General features: G+C 38.3%; 1 long non-coding RNA gene and 6 other non-coding genes across 7 annotated transcripts in view; all 7 read right to left on the bottom strand.

Annotated features, from left to right (window-relative positions):
- The window catches only part of LOC143719415 (uncharacterized), a 694,388-nt gene that overhangs the window by 68,843 nt on the left and 606,797 nt on the right, over positions 1-18,748 (bottom strand). The window lies entirely within an intron of this gene.
- trnai-uau (transfer RNA isoleucine (anticodon UAU)) lies at positions 5,250-5,338 on the bottom strand. The gene is given in 2 exon segments: positions 5,250-5,285; positions 5,302-5,338. It is a non-coding gene; the product is annotated as a tRNA-Ile (tRNA).
- Positions 5,478-5,551, bottom strand: trnat-agu (transfer RNA threonine (anticodon AGU)). The gene has a single exon. It is a non-coding gene; the product is annotated as a tRNA-Thr (tRNA).
- Positions 7,183-7,256, bottom strand: trnat-agu (transfer RNA threonine (anticodon AGU)). Its single transcript has one exon. It is a non-coding gene; the product is annotated as a tRNA-Thr (tRNA).
- Positions 8,004-8,077, bottom strand: trnat-cgu (transfer RNA threonine (anticodon CGU)). The gene has a single exon. It is a non-coding gene; the product is annotated as a tRNA-Thr (tRNA).
- Positions 8,214-8,302, bottom strand: trnar-ucu (transfer RNA arginine (anticodon UCU)). The gene is given in 2 exon segments: positions 8,214-8,249; positions 8,266-8,302. It is a non-coding gene; the product is annotated as a tRNA-Arg (tRNA).
- Positions 8,442-8,515, bottom strand: trnat-agu (transfer RNA threonine (anticodon AGU)). The gene has a single exon. It is a non-coding gene; the product is annotated as a tRNA-Thr (tRNA).

Genomic DNA, 18,748 nt, shown 5'->3' with positions numbered 1-18,748 from the left:
AACCTGAAATTCTAACTTCAACAAACAGAACTTTCTCAGTTTATATATGATAGTATTAGAAGTTAGATTAAACCTTTTAATAAACTTGTATTCCTTCAATTCCCCCTTTGGGAGTTCTAAATTACTCCCACACTATATACAAATTTAAACAATTAAAAATTCATTCTTGCAACTTGTGATAGTTACAGGCACATAAGGCATGTTCTGTGTTTGTTTTTCTGTAATTGCATGTTGACACATAAACAAAACATGCAATTAGGGTCCGTGAGTCTTTTCTGGTTGGAACTGTGATTTTCTCGTGATCAATCAAGTTTCTGAACCATGAAGAATTATCTTCAGTCATCTTGGTGTAATTTTGCTGAAAGATCAAGAATGTCTTGTTGGACCACCATGTTTGTGCACAAGTGAGTCCTGGAATGCAGTCATCTTCGGATGTGACATGCACACTTTCTTTCCAGCAAACAAGGCATTTGTGACATATTCATCAGCTCTAAGAATATGTTGTTTCTGGAGTCCGGACTTTGTGCGATCTTCATGATGTGTAGTAGTAGGACAATCTTGATCATGTCGATGTATGACTGAAGGTTTCGTAGTCTCTGCGTTGTGTATTTATTTTTTCTTTTTCTTTTCTCTATCCTTTTGTGATAGTTGGCTCGGGAGTGGGTCTAGTTGTTTCTTGAGGTTATGTCTTCATACGCAGACGAGGAGGTCGGTGCATATGGGTCTCGGTTCAGCCATCAAGTGTTATCTGCACAGAGGAAGAGAGAAAACAAAAGACAGGAGAGCAGTATTTGTTCAAACACTAGGGTTGTAAACTTTTCCGAGTCTGCTATTGTTGTTCCTTCTTCCCTATTTCTTAATTATGACACCTAAAGAACGCAGTGAGATGAGGATGGATTAATGGATGGGAAGGCCTATGAGGGATTCTTCACCGAAGGGTTGGCCCCCGACGCCTGTTGCAATCGGTTCTTTCCTCGGCTCCCCACTGGTTTGTGTCCTATGCTATCCCTGTTGGAGCAGGAACAACCTTACAGTGTGACACATGAGTCCAGGTTTTCTTTCCCTGACATAATACTGCAGCAGCTGTAATCAACATCACTTGATATGGTCCGTGCCACTTAGGCTCTAATGGCTTGTTTTTGAATGACTTTATCATAACCCATTGACCTGGGATGATAGTGTGTCCACCTTCTGGTGGAGTCTGCCAACACGACTCAACTCTCTCTCTGGCACTCTGTACTGCCTTTGTGAGGTTTTCACAGTAAGTGATCAGGGCATCTGAGGCAATGTGTACATCAGCATTTCTAAGATCAATCACACCTGGCATCTGCATTGGGCGTCCAGTAATAATCTCATGAGGGCTCAGTCCTACTGATCTGTTAGGTGAGGCTCTTATACTACACAGTACTGCTGGCAACGCTTCAACCCATGGTACTCCTTCCTGATGCATTTTGCTTAGCCTGATTTTGATTGTTCTGTTTGCACGTTCAACCTGACACCAAAATCATGAATTACCCCAAAAGCATATCTGGAATCTGTGTAGATATTAGCAACCGATCCTGAAGCTAGCGTGCATGCTCTTGTTAGGGCTACTAGTTCTGCAGCTTGAGCTGAAAAATGATCTGGAAGACGTCCTGAAGCTAACACTTCCGTGGTGGACGTTACTGCATAACCTGCTCGTCTGTTACCTTTTTCTTTTACTTCACTCATAGGTGTATATGTAAGCGTAACACAATCGTGAGTAATTTCTCCTTCATCCTCTAACAAAACTTCAGTCATAGCAGACAGCATACATGAGGACGGATTTGTGACAGGTGCACGCTGTAAGACAATATTTGGCATTATTGTGGACACTGCATGAGGGCTTTTTTTACGTTTACAGTCTGACCTAACACACTTAATGATGAAAGGTCTGTGCTGTAAAATAACATTTAAGGCTGTGAGTCTACTTAACTTGGTGTTCCCCAAAGGAAGGGTGAGACAGTCACTTTCCTTTTGTTCTATTAAACAAAAATAAGTCTTTCATCTTTGTTGGAAGTTACTGGGGAAATTAAGCACTCACAGCCCAAATGGTTAACACATCAACAAGCTGCCCAACGAGTTTAATGACGAGGGGACGGGCTGCTTCAGAGTAGCAAGCAGACTGAGTAGGAGCTGAGTAACATTGTTAACTTGTTTAAAGTTCTTTTTGTTTTTCCTACACTCCTTTCCCCAATGTCCATGTTTACCACAGTAATAACAACTGCTGCCCTCTCTCTTAGGACATTTGCGTTTCGGTTGATTCTCTGTGTTGACCTTAAAGGATGCTGCTGCAATTTTTACTCTTGCCTTGACATCAGAATCTGTTTCCCAAGTAGTTAACCTCTCCAAGTTGTTTTGTATGGTTCTAGTGGACCATGTTAAGTCTAAGAAAGGCAATGCTTTTCTATGTTCTGACAACAGACCATCAAACCATGTGCGAACTAGGGGACCATTATCTTCTAACACCTTCTCTGAAGTGTCAGCTATACCACTGTACGCTGCTGCTGACTGGCAAAATCTTTGAGTGTACTCACTAACAGTTTCACCCTTCTTCTGTAAACAACTAGTGATCTTCGACCAGTCAATTTTGGGTCCAACAATGTTCTTCAACGCTTTCAGAACTCCCTCTCTCAATTCATCTTTTCTGGCATGTTGTAGTTCAGAAGTAACAGCAGACTCAAAACTGTTGAATTCAGATTCAGTTAGAATTTGTGACATCAGCTGTGTGACTTCTGCCAACGACATGTCGTAAAGACGCATTTTACTGATCAATGCCCTTCTAAATTCAGAAAAATCTGTGCGTACTGAAGGTAAGCTTTGGGATAGTCTTTCTATGTCTCTAGGTCCGAGTGCTTTGGCAACAGTTTGGTTTTGGACAACAGAAGAGTTGGGAGGAACACTTTCAGTTCCCTCAATTCCCTGAGATCTTCTTGCAACACATACCTTTACTGAATCTACAGGCTTATCAGTCAGGATAAGTTTCATCTGACTGTTGGTCTTCTGAGTCACATTTGGTTGAGGCCTTGTTATGGCCCACCTTAGTGTGCATTTGTTTGTTCTGTTCTTTTAATTTATCAATACACCTAGTTTTTTCTTGTGCAATGGATAAGCTATATTCTCTATGGCAACAGATTATGCCTTTCATGTTTTTCTTTCTGATACATGCACCTAACACCTTCTTGCATTCTTCAATAGACCAAACTTTGTCTGGATCAATACCAAATTTCTTTGTCAAATCCAATCTAACTGACTCAGTCATTATGGAATCCATTTTCTCTCCTAACAATGACTTGAACTCACTGTCTGTCCATAAAGGGCTAGCTAGTCAATTTTTCTCAGTTGATGGAACTAGCCTAGCATTTCTTCTAACCATTTTGTGGATTTCTTTTGTTACCACACAATCAAAAAATAAACTTCTCTGATCAACAGAGGGTATACTTGTTAACACAGATCAAATCTTGTTAAACTTCCTTGTTACCAACACATCACAAACTATTACCATGTTACGCTAATCTTCCCTAAAAGAAAAATGCAAAGGATCTTTCACCTTCTTAACTTTTAGAGGATAAAACAAACAAAAACACTAAATCTTCTCTGATCAAAAGAGGCTACACTCGATAACACAGTTAACCTTCCTTACCCAGAGCAAAGGGTAACACAGAAAATATTAGCACGTTACGCTAATCTTCTCTAAAAGGAAATGCAAAGGATCTTTCACCTTCCTAACTTTAAGAGGATAAACACATCCCTGTTTGAACAGAGGTTCACCAATATTGACACGTAATGTTAACCTTCCCTAACTTTAGAGGATACCTTCTCTAGCAATGTAGAGGCTATACTTTCATCTTTAAAATAAACTTTTAAAGGGTAACTTTGTTAGCCAGACACTGCAGCTGTCTGATAACTGTTCTCTGACGGCGCAGAGATTTGTACTGGTCTTCAGTGGTTCTTTGAATAGAGTGAAACTCACTAAATCGTTGTTTGTACGGAAAGGATTCCGTCTGGAACTCAGCCAAAAAAAGTTTGTTCTTTGTTGAGCTTTGAAGTTTCAGGAGTCAGTTCTGGAACTCAGTCTTTGTTGAGTGGAGATTTCAGTTCTGGAACTCAGTCTTTGTTGAGTGGAGATTTCAGTTCTGGAACTCAGTCTTTGTTGAGTGGAGATTTCAGTTCTGGAACTCAGTCTTTGTTGAGTGGAGATTTCAGTTCTGTATTCAGGTAAGATTCTCTCTGGAATGCAGTCAGATCTTTGAGCTTGAATTCCAATCTGGATTCAGGTGAAGTTAATTCTATCCGGGTCACGGCACCACCTGTAGTGATCTTTTTCTTTGTAGAAAAGTTAGAAGCTCAGACCAGGAGAGGGTGGAAGTTTTCCAAGCAGAAGTTCTTTATTGCTTGTCGGTAGCTGCAGTCATTCCAACATCGTCTAAATTAAAGTAACTTTACATGGTATATTATAGGCATTTTAAGAGGAGGGACTTCTGGAGGTGGAGATAAATTCAAACAAAGCATGCAAATGTAGTACGAACACACCCTACTCTGAGGGCATTACCAATCCAATGGAATCAGCATAACTATTCAAATGCTGATAGTGGCCAGGAACTCTGGTTCCAAGAGCCATCTCAGAGCCATTAAAGAAAGTCTCAGTGATCAGACTCATTTAACTTACAATGGAGAAAACAGGATTTGCCAGATTCTCTTGCTGGAAACTGTTTCACAGCTGATATCATTTACCATCCTAACCTGAAATGCTAACTTCAACAAACAGAACTTTCTCAGTTTATATATGATAGTATTAGAAGTTAGATTAAACCTTTTAATAAACTTGTATTCCTTCAAGGGACCAGGGAATATCTCAAGCCATTTATTTCTGGATCGAAACTCTCAGTACTCGTGTCTCAAATGTTTCGGGAACCTCTAGTTATGATACATCTAAATGCTGTTTCAGCTTGGAGAAATGGAAAGCGTGTTTTTTTTCTTCTTTTTTTTCTAGGTAGGTGGCCAACAATAGGTTGTTGCAGATTTTGGCCTAGGCCAGTGGATTTCAACCTATTCTTATTTAAATAGGTGACTTAAGTTAATTAGTAGAGTACTCTGTGATCTGAGTTGGGTGTGTCAAATAAGGGAAATAAGCAGAACGTGAAGGGTATGCTTCTGAAGTAGTTTGTGGATTCAAGTTTTAAGCATATGCTTGTCCAACACAAAGACATCTGAGCAAAAGAGGGTATGCACGACTCTGGTGGGACTCGAACCCACAACCTTTGAATATCTCCATTCACAATCTATAAGTCCAATGCGCTATCCATTGCGCCACAGAGCCACAAAAGACAAGCTTTAAGACGCTATTGCATGCACATCACTTCTTAGATTTCCACATTTTGTGCAGATGCACACTGTTCAGCATGCAAAGATTTACATATGTAAAAGATTAAGTGAGCGGTGCCCACATCCACTGCCATAGGCACTGCTGGGATTCGAACCCAGGATCTCCTGTTTACTAGACAGGAGCTTTGACCAACTAAGCCACAGCGCCACTTGCTGAACCTTCTACAATGTGTTGCTATAAAAAGTCTAAAAGAGGTAGCAGGTCAGGAAAATAGCTGATTACATCATGAAAGAGGTTAGGGGATTATTTCCAAAACCCGAGGGGCATTCAGGGCTCTGTTGAAGAAAGAGGGAATATCTGAAACTCTCAATACGTGTTTCTGAAAGGTTTTTGGAACCTCCAGTTACAATACATCTAAACTCTGTCTCAGCTAGGAGAAATGGAAAGCAATCTCTGCTATGCTTTCAGCTGATCTGAAAGACAAAATCCAGAAAGCTTTTCATGAATTATATATTCATATTTGTAAAGACTGTTTTGAATACATCCAGAGGCTGGATCTCAACAATAGGAAGTAGCAGATTCTGGCCTAAGCCAGTGGTTTTCAAAACATTCTCGAAACCTCCCAGACGCTATACATTTTCGTTATTTACCTTATTTCAAAAGGGTTAATTGAGCTACTTAGTAGAGTACTCTATGATCTGACGTGGGTGTGTCCAATAAGGGAGATGAGCAGAATGTGAAGGGTAGGCTTCTGAAGTAGTTTGTGGACCCCAGTTTTAAACATATGTCTGACTCACAGAGACATCAGAGCAAAAGAGGCCACTGACTATTCTGGTGGGACTCAAAACCACAACCAGGGAATTTCTCCATTCGCATCCCAGAAGTCCAAAGTTCTATCCATTGTACCATAAAATGACACACTTCAGGGAAGTATTGCATGCGCAGCACTTCTTAGTTTTTCCAGTTTTGTGCAGGTAAACACAGTTCGTCATGCAAAGACTTTCATATGTGAAAAGGTTAAGCACTCCCATATCCTGTGCCAAAGGCACTGCTGGGATTTGAACCCAGGATCTCCTGTTTACGAGACAGGCGCTTTGACCAGCTAAGCCACAGATCAGTGAAATTTGTTGGTAAAACAAGTCTAAAAGAGGTAGCACATCAGGAAAACAGCTGATCACGTCATGAAAGAGGTCCCTTAGAGGTAAGAGGATTGTTTCCAAAACACGAGGGCCTTTCACGCCTCAAGGGAATGTCTGAACTCATTTAATTTTGGCTCTACACTCTCGATAGTCATGCCTAAAATGTTTCCTGAGCCTTCTTCTGATATGAAATGCCAAATCCAGAAAGTTATCCATGTATTATTCTTCATATATGTAAAGACTTTGTTTGTACAAATATCCATAGGCTTGACCATATCAATAGGTAGTAGCAGATTTCAGGCCTAAGCCAGGAGCTTGCAAACCATTCTTGAAGCGCATCTGCACCACATATATATATATATATTTTATTATCTCTCTCATTTAATACAGGTGAATCAAATAATTGATTGATAATTAACGTACTCGACGATCTGACTTGGGTGTGCTCAATAAGGAAAAGAAGAAAAATGTGTTGCGTTGGCTTCTGAAAAAGTTGGAAAACCCCAGCTTTAAGCAAATGTCAGTCTGGTAAAGACGTCTGTGCAAAGGGACACCATTCGTGACTCTGGTGGGACCCAAAAAACGACAACCTTTTTAAAACCTTCATTTGCACCCGAGAAGTCCAGATTGTCTTTCCTGCCAAGACTTTCACGTCAGAGAAGGAGAAGGTTAAATGACTACTCTTAGAAGCCACAGATTAGGCACTGCTGGGATTCGAACCCAGGATCTCCTGTTTACTAGACAGGCGCTTTGACCAACTAAGCCACAGCGCCAGTTACTGTCAATGGTTCGATGCTTTTGTATACAAAGTCTAAAAGAGGTAGCATGTCAGGAGAATAGCTGATTACATCATGAATAGGTCCCTTTGAAGTTGCAGGATTATTTCCAAAACCTGAAATGTGTGCAGGCTTCTGTTGAGGGACAAGGGAATATCTCAAGCCATTTATTTCTGGATCGAAACTCTCAGTACTCGTGTCTCAAATGTTTCGGGAACCTCCAGTTACGATACATCTAAATGCTGTTTCAGCTTGGAGAAATGGAAAGCGTGTTTTTTTTTCTTCTTTTTCTTCTAGGTAGGTGGCCAACAATAGGTTGTTGCAGATTTTGGCCTAGGCCAGTGGATTTCAACCTATTCTTATTTAAATAGGTGACTTAAGTTAATTAGTAGAGTACTCTGTGATCTGAGTTGGGTGTGTCCAAAGAGGGAAATAAGCAGAACGTGAAGGGTATGCTTCTGAAGTAGTTTGTGGATTCAAGTTTTAAGCATATGTCTGACTCACAGAGACATCAGAGCAAAAGAGGCCACTGACTATTCTGGTGGGACTCACAACCAGGGAATTTCTCCATTCGCATGCTAGAAGTCCAAAGTTCTATCCATTGTACCATAAAATGACACACTTCAGGGAAGTATTGCATGCGCAGCACTTCTTAGTTTTTCCAGTTTTGTGCAGGTAAACACAGTTCGTCATGCAAAGACTTTCATATGTGAAAAGGTTAAGCACTCCCATATCCTGTGCCCAAGGCACTGCTGGGATTTGAACCCAGGATCTCCTGTTTACGAGACAGGCGCTTTGACCAGCTAAGCCACAGCGCCAGATACTGTGAAATTTGTTGGTAAAACAAGTCTAAAAGAGGTACCACATCAGGAAAACAGCTGATCACGTCATGAACGAGGTCCCTTAGAGGTAAGAGGATTGTTTCCAAAACATCTGAGCAATAGAGGGTATGCACGACTCTGGTGGGACTCGAACCCACAACCTTTGAATATCTCCATTCACAATCTAGAAGTCCAATGCGCTATCCATTGCGCCACAGAGCCACAAAAGACAAACTTTAAGACGCTATTGGATGCACATCACTTCTTAGATTTCCACATTTTGCGCAGATGCACACTGTTCAAAATGCAAAGATTTACATATGTAAAAGATTAAGTGAGCGGTGCCCACATCCTGTGGCATAGGCACTGCTGGGATTCGAATCCATGATCTCCTGTTTACTAGACAGGCGCTTTGACCAACTAAGCAACAGCGCCAGTTACTGTCGCTGGTTCGATGCTTTTGTATACAAAGTCTAAAAGAGGTAGCATGTCAGGAGAATAGCTGATTACATCATGAATAGGTCCCTTTGAAGTTACAGGATTATTTCCAAAACCTGAAACGTGTGCAGGCTTCTGTTGAGGGACAAGGGTGTTGTGAACTTTTTCTTTGTAGAAAAGTTAGAAGCTCAGACCAGGAGACGGTGGAAGTTTTCCAAGCAGAAGTTCTTTATTGCTTGTCGGTAGCTGCAGTCATTCCAACATCGTCTAAATTAAAGTAACTTTACATGGTATATTATAGGCATTTTAAGAGGAGGGACTTCTGGAGGTGGAGACAAATTCAAACAAAGCATGCAAATGTAGTACGAACACACCCTACTCTGAGGGCATTACCAATCCAAGCTGATAGTGGCCAATGTTGTGGTTTTCAATCTTTCTGAAAAATAACTTCGCAGAGATCTTTGATGCCAGAAATAATTAGACTTTATTTTCGAACGCCGTCCCGTTCCATAGAACGCCGCTCTAACGCTCTCTGGCCCTCTGGCCTTCCAGTGCGCTCCCGAGTACGTTTTGGTTCAGAGTTATATACATACTTCTTCTTCCAAAGAAGGTAACACACCCTATAGATAGTTTTGGGTAAAGGTCTTTTACCATGTGACTTCTCAGAATAGAATTTTCTGCAGCAAACAACATTCCATTCAAGGTCTTTCACATACACAGAGGAAATCCAAAGTCACAGACAGAAGAAATAATTGTGTCCAAATATATAGCAAAATTACTTGTTTTCTAAATAATAAAATCTTCTACATTCCCTCCTCTGAGGCTTATCTAAGCCTCACTTTCACTAGTTTTTTTCCAGAGTGTAGTTTCAAAATCCAGCTCCCTCAGTTATGCTACATAGTGACTCAACTGAGTCACTCATTCTCCTTTTCAATTACTGGATTAAGCCACCACACTCCGGAGGAGCACTCGAGCCAAACATCTTCTTCCATACATTTTATTTCTTTTAGTTGTTCTTTCTTTTTTGTTTAATGGAAAAAGTAAAAGAATCGAGGTCTCCTAGTCAGACAAACTGAAACATTGTTATAAGTGTGTGTATACCTTTGTTCTTGCATTGCATGTTATTGTCACAGTTATGTAGAGTATATCAAACATAAAAGTCTCTTATACTATTGAAAGTTTTCTTGCGGTGTAGATATCCTCTAGGGTCTGGCTCATCAATCATCTTCTTCATCCTCAATTCCTCATTTAATGGAATCAACATCCAGGGTTTGTAAATATCAATTTGGTTGCCCTCTCAAATTAGTTTTCATTATCTTTTTTCCGCATTTTCGTTCGTTTAACCGTGGTTTTCCAACTAGTGATCTTAATATACAAAGTATACAACAGAATAATAACCCACTTTTAATACTGCATTTCCAAAAACATCTCTAATTGAGAAAATCATAATTTTCCAAACTTTTCATTAAGTTTTCCTTAACTTTTGCTCTTAAGTTTTTCTTGACTCAATCGCTAAATTTTCCTCCCTGCACAATATTATTTAGTAAAAGTGCAACACTGATCACCAAACATAAGTCATTCTACTTTTTTCACATAATTGTTTTTCTCCTAATGCAGACAAAGCATTATAATAAATATCTTCTTATTATAGTAGTTTAATTAATTTATTATGCATTTTTGTTCTACTTGATCCATATGACTATTAATTCAAAATATGGCTGGGTAAACATAACTCTCTCATTTTTATAACTTCTTATGAGAGAATATCATTTCTTAAATTCGAATAATCCATCTTTTAGTCAGTCAATTTTAGTGAACAGAACACTTTACACATCTAATAAATTGCAATACATTTCGCTTACTGTCTATTTTATTACCAAATTTAAACAATAAATTCCAATTTGACCTTTTTAATCTCGCATGTTGCTTCCTATTCTCATTGTAGCTCCTCAGTTCAAGACTAAACTGAATACATTTTTTTCATTTCTACTAATTTCTAAATAAGCTATCATGAATAAACTAATTATGTCTCATGTAATCACTCTAACTAAGAAAGCTTCAGAGCAATGTTACATTTATCTCATAAAAGTCATTCAATAAACTCATTAGACAATTAGAAAAATAACTCTAGAAAATAACTTTTTGCACTATCTTACATATTCCTTATATGTACATTTCTTTTTCTTTATATCTAACAATCCAAAAGTTTTTCTATCAACCTTTTAAACCATTAGCATTATAACTTAATCATTATTAAAACTTCCTTGTGTTCGTATGCAACTTATTTTTAATCTTCAATACTTCTGTTTAGTTGACATATAATCTGATCTTATTTCTGATAGACTTCCAATCTAAGGATTACTTCTCTGTCAGAGATTTAATTTCTGTTCCTGCCCTCCTCTGCTGATTTCATTGCTTTTACCCATCTATATCATGTCCACATAATCCATTACCAAGTGTTTTAATAGTTCTTCTGGTATACTGACATATGGCCTATTTTTGTCGCTGTTCTTTTCTTAACTTTGTTTTTGCCACAAATTTCACAAAACTTTGCAAAAATGCCTTTTAATTTAAAATGCCTTTAATTTTAACTTTATTTTAAATTTTAATTCCCTTACCTTACTCCCCCCTTTGCGCACTGGTTTAAAACCATTGCGCATCGGGACTGAGAATATTCAAAAGTATTCATTGGTTCAACAATCTGTCCTTCATGTGAATGCCAAATATCTATTTTTGACCCCCCTCTGGTGCCATTTAGATTGTTCACAAGGGCCTGTTAGTTATTGGATTTCAATAACTTCCTCTAAGTCTATAAACTTTCTATCGAGCACTACTTGTAATATAATCAATTGCATATTGAATCAACTCTTATAAATTCAATTTTGACATTGAATATTTGTTAATACCCAGTGTTAATACTTGCTTTAATTTCAACTGTAGCCTTAAATTAATTAAGTCTACCCTTGTATTGACAAGTTACATCTGAGTACCCTTTAAAATTTATTTAAAAGTTATTTTTAGTTCTAAAATTTTCCTTCATGAATTTTCTTAATTCCCATTATGCTATATCAATTTCTTAAATTAATTGTTAACATTATTTTAGTTTCTTTTCTTTTTTTTTTCATTATCATTGTTTTCTATGTTGCGTAATATATTTTTTGCTTCAATCATTTTGTTTTTATGGTGGGGTTATTATTAAGTTGCTACTGAATCTATTCAAGGGCTGAACATTCAATCATAGGAAAGTTGGTTGATGTTGACTATTGTTTGAGCTTGTACTCATCTCTGTTGATTCTCTTTTCTTTGCACAGTTCCTCTCATTACTGTGTTTCTGGTCAAGTTTGTCTTTTCTTCCATTCATGATTTGATCATTCTGTTAACCTTGTCATCAATCATTACATCTTTCACCAGGGTGTCTCCAGTGAGTCGTTCGTTGCAATGGACTCTTTCTCTCATTGTCAGCATGTCCTTGATCCCTCACTTCAGTTGTGGGGGGTTGCTGAAGTTAATTGGTTTATTTTAAGTTGAGAGGCATGGACTCAAATGTCACACTGTTGATCACTTCTTCTGAAATTACAAAGCATAGTTACTGGTTCTTTTTGTTAGACTTGTTCTAGAATCCTTCCTGGAATTGAGCTGCTGCTATCTGTAAATTAAAGCTTAATTATTTTTGTTAGTGAAAACAACATGTGATTTCAATCATCTGCTCATCTGTCCCATTGTCCTTCTCGATGTTACCTGTAGAAAGGTCATGTTGGCTGAGTGGTGTCATTTCTGCTTTCATTAACAGCAGGACTTTAATCCATATATTCCTATTTGTTTTTCATAAATTTGACTTTTCATCATTATTTGCAAATTTTTGCATTTTTCTCACAATAAATTTCAATGTACTCTTAAAATTAGTCAATTCAACTCAGTTATCTCTTTGTCTTTAGTTCCACTATCAACCCACTATTTATTAGGCATCTTGGACAATACTCAACCCACTTTGTTACAATACAAAAGTTACAAGAGAATATTTCATACTTTTGACAAAGATCAGCTCCATCACGATATGCTGAAAAGAAAGGCAGACGTGTTATGCTGCAAAGAAAGTCAGATATGTGACCAGTCACGGAAACTAGGGACACAAGTCGGTTCTGGGGCATTTTGAGTTATTCATAGATTCTGAGAGTGTAATATCCAAGCTTTCCAACGATGTGTAACATGTGGAAATCTGATAATATTTGGAGAAGTTGTGGCCATTTTAAAGTAGGCACTTAAAAAAGCTCAAAGAGGAGAAAACGAGCTAAAGATTGTGCAGTTCTCACCTGTCTCTGCTGCTGGGGGTGACAATAGGGCTCATTTACATCTCATTTAGATAAGCCATACCCCCTTTAAAGCTCCTCCATGTGCTTTACAGCTTTTTTTACACTTCGAATGAGTGCACTTCTGCCGCACTAGGCGAAAAACAATTGTGCTGCCCCTCTATTTGCAACGTACCAGCAACAACACACAAAGACCAATAATGCCATATAGCCTGCATATAACGCGAAACCAGCAACAACACATAAAGACCAATATGCCATATACATATAACGCAAAACCAGCAACAACACACAAAGACCAATATGCCATATAGCCTGCATATAACGCAAAACCAGCAACAACACACAAAGGCCAATATGCCATATACATACAGTATAACGCAAAACCAGCAACAACACACAAATACCAATATGCCATATACATATAACGCAAAACCAACAACAACAAACAAAGACCAATAAGCCATAGGCCTACATATAGCGCAAATAGTACGCAACGCTCGTGTGCCCAAAATGTCAACAATATTAAAGTTTATGTAGGAGGCAAATGCCTGCTGGCATTTTTCTTTAAGCAGTCATTTCTGCAATTTTCCAAATAATCACATTTCACCTCCTCAAATTACTGTTGCAAATCTCTTTACACCACTTTCTTATGTGCGTATACACACACAAATGAAATGTCCGCAAGCACATTATATCATCAGCAGGTTCAGCATCTTAAATAACGACTAAAGAGCAAATGAAGCTTAACTTACATTTCAGAAACACGCACGGCAGGCCTTCATCGCAGCAGCAAATGTCTTAACTGCATCCTCTATTTCGATTCTCCATCACATATGAAACAGCCAGCCACCGCTGTCAGCGAGCCGAGCCGCCGTATTGAAGCACTGAGGGCGAGCGCGCTGCGCCCATACCTCCGGTTCAGTTTCCCGAGCCCACGAAGTGCGGCGAAAACATTTTCGGTGTAACTGCCAGACGGTTCATCTCGTCTGCGACAATCTTTGCGGCATCCATCTTCATTGAATTTTGATATCAGAGAGAGCTGGCCAGAGCACAGCATAATAAGTAGCCATGTGGTTGACTTGGAGGGCGGGGGCAAAAGCGCCGGGTTATTCAGTATGGATATACACACAGACAATGACACGCCACACCCCTACTGCATACTAGAATCTCCGAAAACAAGCCGATTTCAACCTCAAAATGTAAGCTTTTAAATATACCAATACTGCTATCTCAAACATGGAGAGGCTTCTTCGTGATTTCAATTAACAGATTCTCCAAAAAATTGAAAATCACCAATTTTGAAAAAAAACTCTTCTTTCTCATTTTGCTCGAAAGTTGTGCTGCCGACTTGTGTCCCTGGTTTCTGTGACGGGTCACATATGTTATGCGCTGCGCAAATGTGGCACTGTTTTTTTCTATTTTTATTTTTCTCTTTTCATTCTTTGTTTTTTCATATTGTTACTTCAGTTCCTGACCAGGAAATTTAACCAAATCCATCCATGGTCATTTTTTTACTGGGCAGAATTTGCCCTGTGGGCCCACATGTTAAATTTTAAATACAGCTGTATTGGCAAAATAATTGATTTGCCTTAGTGTCTCTTCAGACACAATCTCTCACTCATTCACACTCAGTGTCTCTCTCACACACGCTGGCCAGCATACACTCTTGCAGGTTGTGCTCTAAATGTGGCATCCTATAATTTTAGCCAAGGGTTGATCAGGTCAACACAGCTATGTGAAACACTATTGAGAAGTGTCAATGATCATAAGGTTTAGTTTAACACCGTTGTTATAATCCTTTTTTTCTTTTTACAAAATCTAATAGACTAAGTATTTTAGAATATAAGCCTGCCAATTGTAATTTTTCAAATACATTTTGTCATTTGTTTTTCTGATTTTTCCTATTCTTTTTTGTTTTTTGCTCATGAGCTGCTTTAAGAAATAAATTGGAGATCTCTGCATAATCTTGGATCCATGGCCAACAACATTTCCATCTGATTATCCCAGTTCTGACAGCATTTTTTTTTGCGATTTCATAATTTTGGACTTTTGGAGTAATTTTTTCTCCAATCTATATCTCTAAAAACTTAGCAAAACAAAATGGAGTGACCAGTATCATTGTTTTGCAAACAATAATAATAATTCTTTGACATTTTGCGTCTATCCTTTTCTTTGCTACAGATTATAATAGATAATTTTTCATGCTTTTAGCCCTATAATAGTTTAATATAATAGCCCTCACTATACCAAATCCAGCCTCAGTTTGAACTATTTGGTGAGTTGAGCAGCCACTTGTCTCTTTCAGTGTATTCTCTTTCTTTTTTATATGGCTGGACTTGAACCTACTGGAAAAGCAGAGAGGGTTAGTTTAGCAGAGAATATAAAGAATTGCTTATGAGACCAGTGAATAATCAGAATGAATAAAGTTAATATAATAACTAAATTTGAACCAGTCTCTAGAGGGATCATCGGAGTTGCCACACCTGTGTTGCCCGTAAGGGAAGGATGTCGGTCAGTTCTTCTGTTTTTAGATTAACAGTCTTTTGAAGCTTCTTAGCTGTCGCTCTGCATGTGTCGTCAGCCTGTCACTCAAAGGCTTGTAGACTGGAATATAGGCTCTGTTGTTTCTCTGCCCCTTCTCAGTTTGGGCTTTGATAGATTTTGCCTCAGCTTTGCATCTCAGGATTTTCCTCTTGTCCTCAGGAAAAAGTCTCCAGTGAAATAGTGAACGTTTCACCTTTTCCAGCATTAAATAAGTCTTTCTCCATGCCAGTTTTCCAGAGAGTGGTCATCTTCAGAAGGGGAGCTGAACGCCCCTCACCCACTCTTCTTTTTCTCTCTGCAGTTGTGTCTTTGACCTTTCACCTCTTCCATTCGACACTGAAGCCATCTGAAACTTGAACACTCAGAGAGCTGCATAGATCAAATTAGTCTTTATAAATATTTGTTCCTGAGCTATTAGCTCTTTATCTAAATTCCACTTTTAACCATCCTTTTCCTAGTTCTTTTATACTATATAATAATCACTGGTTGACAACAGCAGTTCTCCCATTCTGTTTTTAGTAAAGCAAGTTCTTCGTTGCAGGAAAAAGCAAGCTATTTCTTCATTGCAATATCAGCAATAATCTAACTTTGATTTTCTGAGTATAATACAATTAAATAATTTTCCCTGTCATAAAATCAGCCTTCAATCGTTCTTCTGTATTTGCATGCTGTGCTCAAAATAATCTAATATGGTGAATAAATTTTTCCTCACCCATTCCCAACAATTCCCATTTACTACAATTCTAAGATTGCTGTAAATTATTTATGACTATTGAAACTTTGTCACTCAATCTTGTTCACTTTTAGCACACTGCACAAGTTATTTTTTCTTAGCACAACCTTAATTATCTACAATGGAATCATTTTTCTCACTTTGTCTTCAGGGATAATGAGATACAAATTTTAGACGTCTTCAGATATAAGATAGAATATATTAAGCACGTGCATTTTTATTTATTTATCCATTAATATATATCAGTCCATTTATTAATATATATTTTATACTTTAACTTATTTATGCTACAATAATCTGCAAGACTAATATCTTGAAACAATTGTTTTCTTTTACTATTTCCTTTACTTTTAATACTCATTTATACATTACTTGTCTCTCAAGCACATTCACACATTCCTTGTCACCTATTTTTAACCACAGGCACAGTCAAGCAGACACACAGGACAGGATCCTACATACACACACAGAGCTATATTCTACTCACAGTGTTTCTCACTGTTTTTACAAACAATACTTCACTGAATAACTTTAAACTATCACAGACCTCTGCGATTCAATTTAGCTTACCCGAGCAGTCCATTGTCATTCCTATAACAATGCGGTAACCATAAGCTAAACTTCTAATTCCCCTATTCCATAGGATTTATCTTAACCCGAGCAGTCCCTCGCTAGTCGAGCCGGTAACTGTTAAGCCAAACATAACTTCCCCGAGCAGACTTTTGCTAAATCTTTAACAAAACGGTAACCGGAAGTTAACCTTGATCTGTACGCATGCTATACTTGTATCCGTCCAGGCCCACTTACAAGTAAACACAGATCAACACTGATATCTTATCAGTACTTATAATCCTCTGTGTACATGCTATCTTATTATCCGTCGAGGCCCTCTTAATAAGAAACACAGAGTTCTGGTAACCTTTACCAGTATACTTAATGATACCCAATACCATTAAAATCTACAATAAGTTGGTAACCTTTACCAATAAACTCAAACTCTTGCTAATCATCCATCCAGGCCCTCTTGATTTAGCAAACACAGATTCTTACATACGTACGACAAAACCTTTAGCGGCACATCAGCAGTACCAATATTCATACAATCTGCATCAGATTATATAAACACTGGCAAACACTAACGGGAGCTCCGCCGCGCTATAACACAGTACTTGACATCATCAACAACAATAGACACTTATTTCTAGAATCAAAGATCCTCTTTTCAATTTTTAGTTCTTTAAACTTGGAGAAGCATTTTAAAGGGTCTTACCACTCTGGCTCACTGGTGACAACACATACTTTTTCAAAAGCAAAAATTGCTCACCTCAAAGTACAGTGGCCACTGTTGTCTGTGTCGGTCACCAGTGTTGCCTTTCGTGGTTCCTTCAGCTTCAACCCAAGTCCTGCCGGGGTCGCCAAATGTTGTGGTTTTCAATCTTTCTGAAAAATAACTTCGCAGAGATCTTTGATGCCAGAAATAATTAGACTTTATTTTCGAACGCCGTCCCGTTCCATAGAACGGCGCTCTAACACTCTCTGGCCCTCTGGCCTTCCAGTGCGCTCCCGAGTACGTTTTGGTTCAGAGTTATATACATACTTCTTCTTCCAAAGAAGGTAACACACCCTATAGATAGTTTTGGGTAAAGGTCTTTTACCATGTGACTTCTCAGAATAGAATTTTCTGCAGCAAACAACATTCCATTCAAGGTCTTTCACATACACAGAGGAAATCCAAAGTCAAAGACAGAAGAAATAATTGTGTCCAAATATATAGCAAAATTACTTGTTTTCTAAATAATAAAATCTTCTACACCAGGAACTCTGGTTCCAAGAGCCATCCCAGAGCCATTAAAGAAAGTCTCAGTGATCAGACTCATTTAACTTACAATGGAGAAAACAGGATTTGCCAGATTCTCTTGCTGGAAACTGTTTCACAGCTGATATCATTTACCATCCTAACCTGAAATGCTAACTTCAACAAACAGAACTTTCTCAGTTTATATATGATAGTATTAGAAGTTAGATTAAACCTTTTAATAAACTTGTATTCCTTCAATTCCCCCTTTGGGAGTTCTAAATTACTCCCACACTATATACAAATTTAAACAATTAAAAATTCATTCTTGCAACTTGTGATAGTTACAGGCACATAAGGCATGTTCTGTGTTTGTACCATGTGCGAACTAGGGGACCATTATCTTCTAACACCTTCTCTGAAGTGTCAGCTATACCACTGTACGCTGCTGCTGACTGGCAAAATCTTTGAGTGTACTCACTAACAGTTTCACCCTTCTTCTGTAAACAACTAGTGATCTTCGACCAGTCAATTTTGGGTCCAACAATGTTCTTCAACGCTTTCAGAACTCCCTCTCTCAATTCATCTTTTCTGGCATGTTGTAGTTCAGAAGTAACAGCAGACTCAAAACTGTTGAATTCAGATTCAGTTAGAATTTGTGACATCAGCTGTGTGACTTCTGCCAACGACATGTCGTAAAGACGCATTTTACTGATCAATGCCCTTCTAAATTCAGAAAAATCTGTGCGTACTGAAGGTAAGCTTTGGGATAGTCTTTCTATGTCTCTAGGTCCGAGTGCTTTGGCAACAGTTTGGTTTTGGACAACAGAAGAGTTGGGAGGAACACT

The sequence above is a fragment of the Siphateles boraxobius genome, unplaced genomic scaffold, assembly GCF_051911475.1.
Source record: "Siphateles boraxobius isolate OS27281-9 unplaced genomic scaffold, OSU_SipBor_1 63, whole genome shotgun sequence".
Classification (NCBI taxonomy): Eukaryota; Metazoa; Chordata; class Actinopteri; order Cypriniformes; family Leuciscidae; genus Siphateles; species Siphateles boraxobius.
Note: the sequence above shows the minus strand (reverse complement) of the source record. Positions and strands in the feature narration are given on the sequence as shown.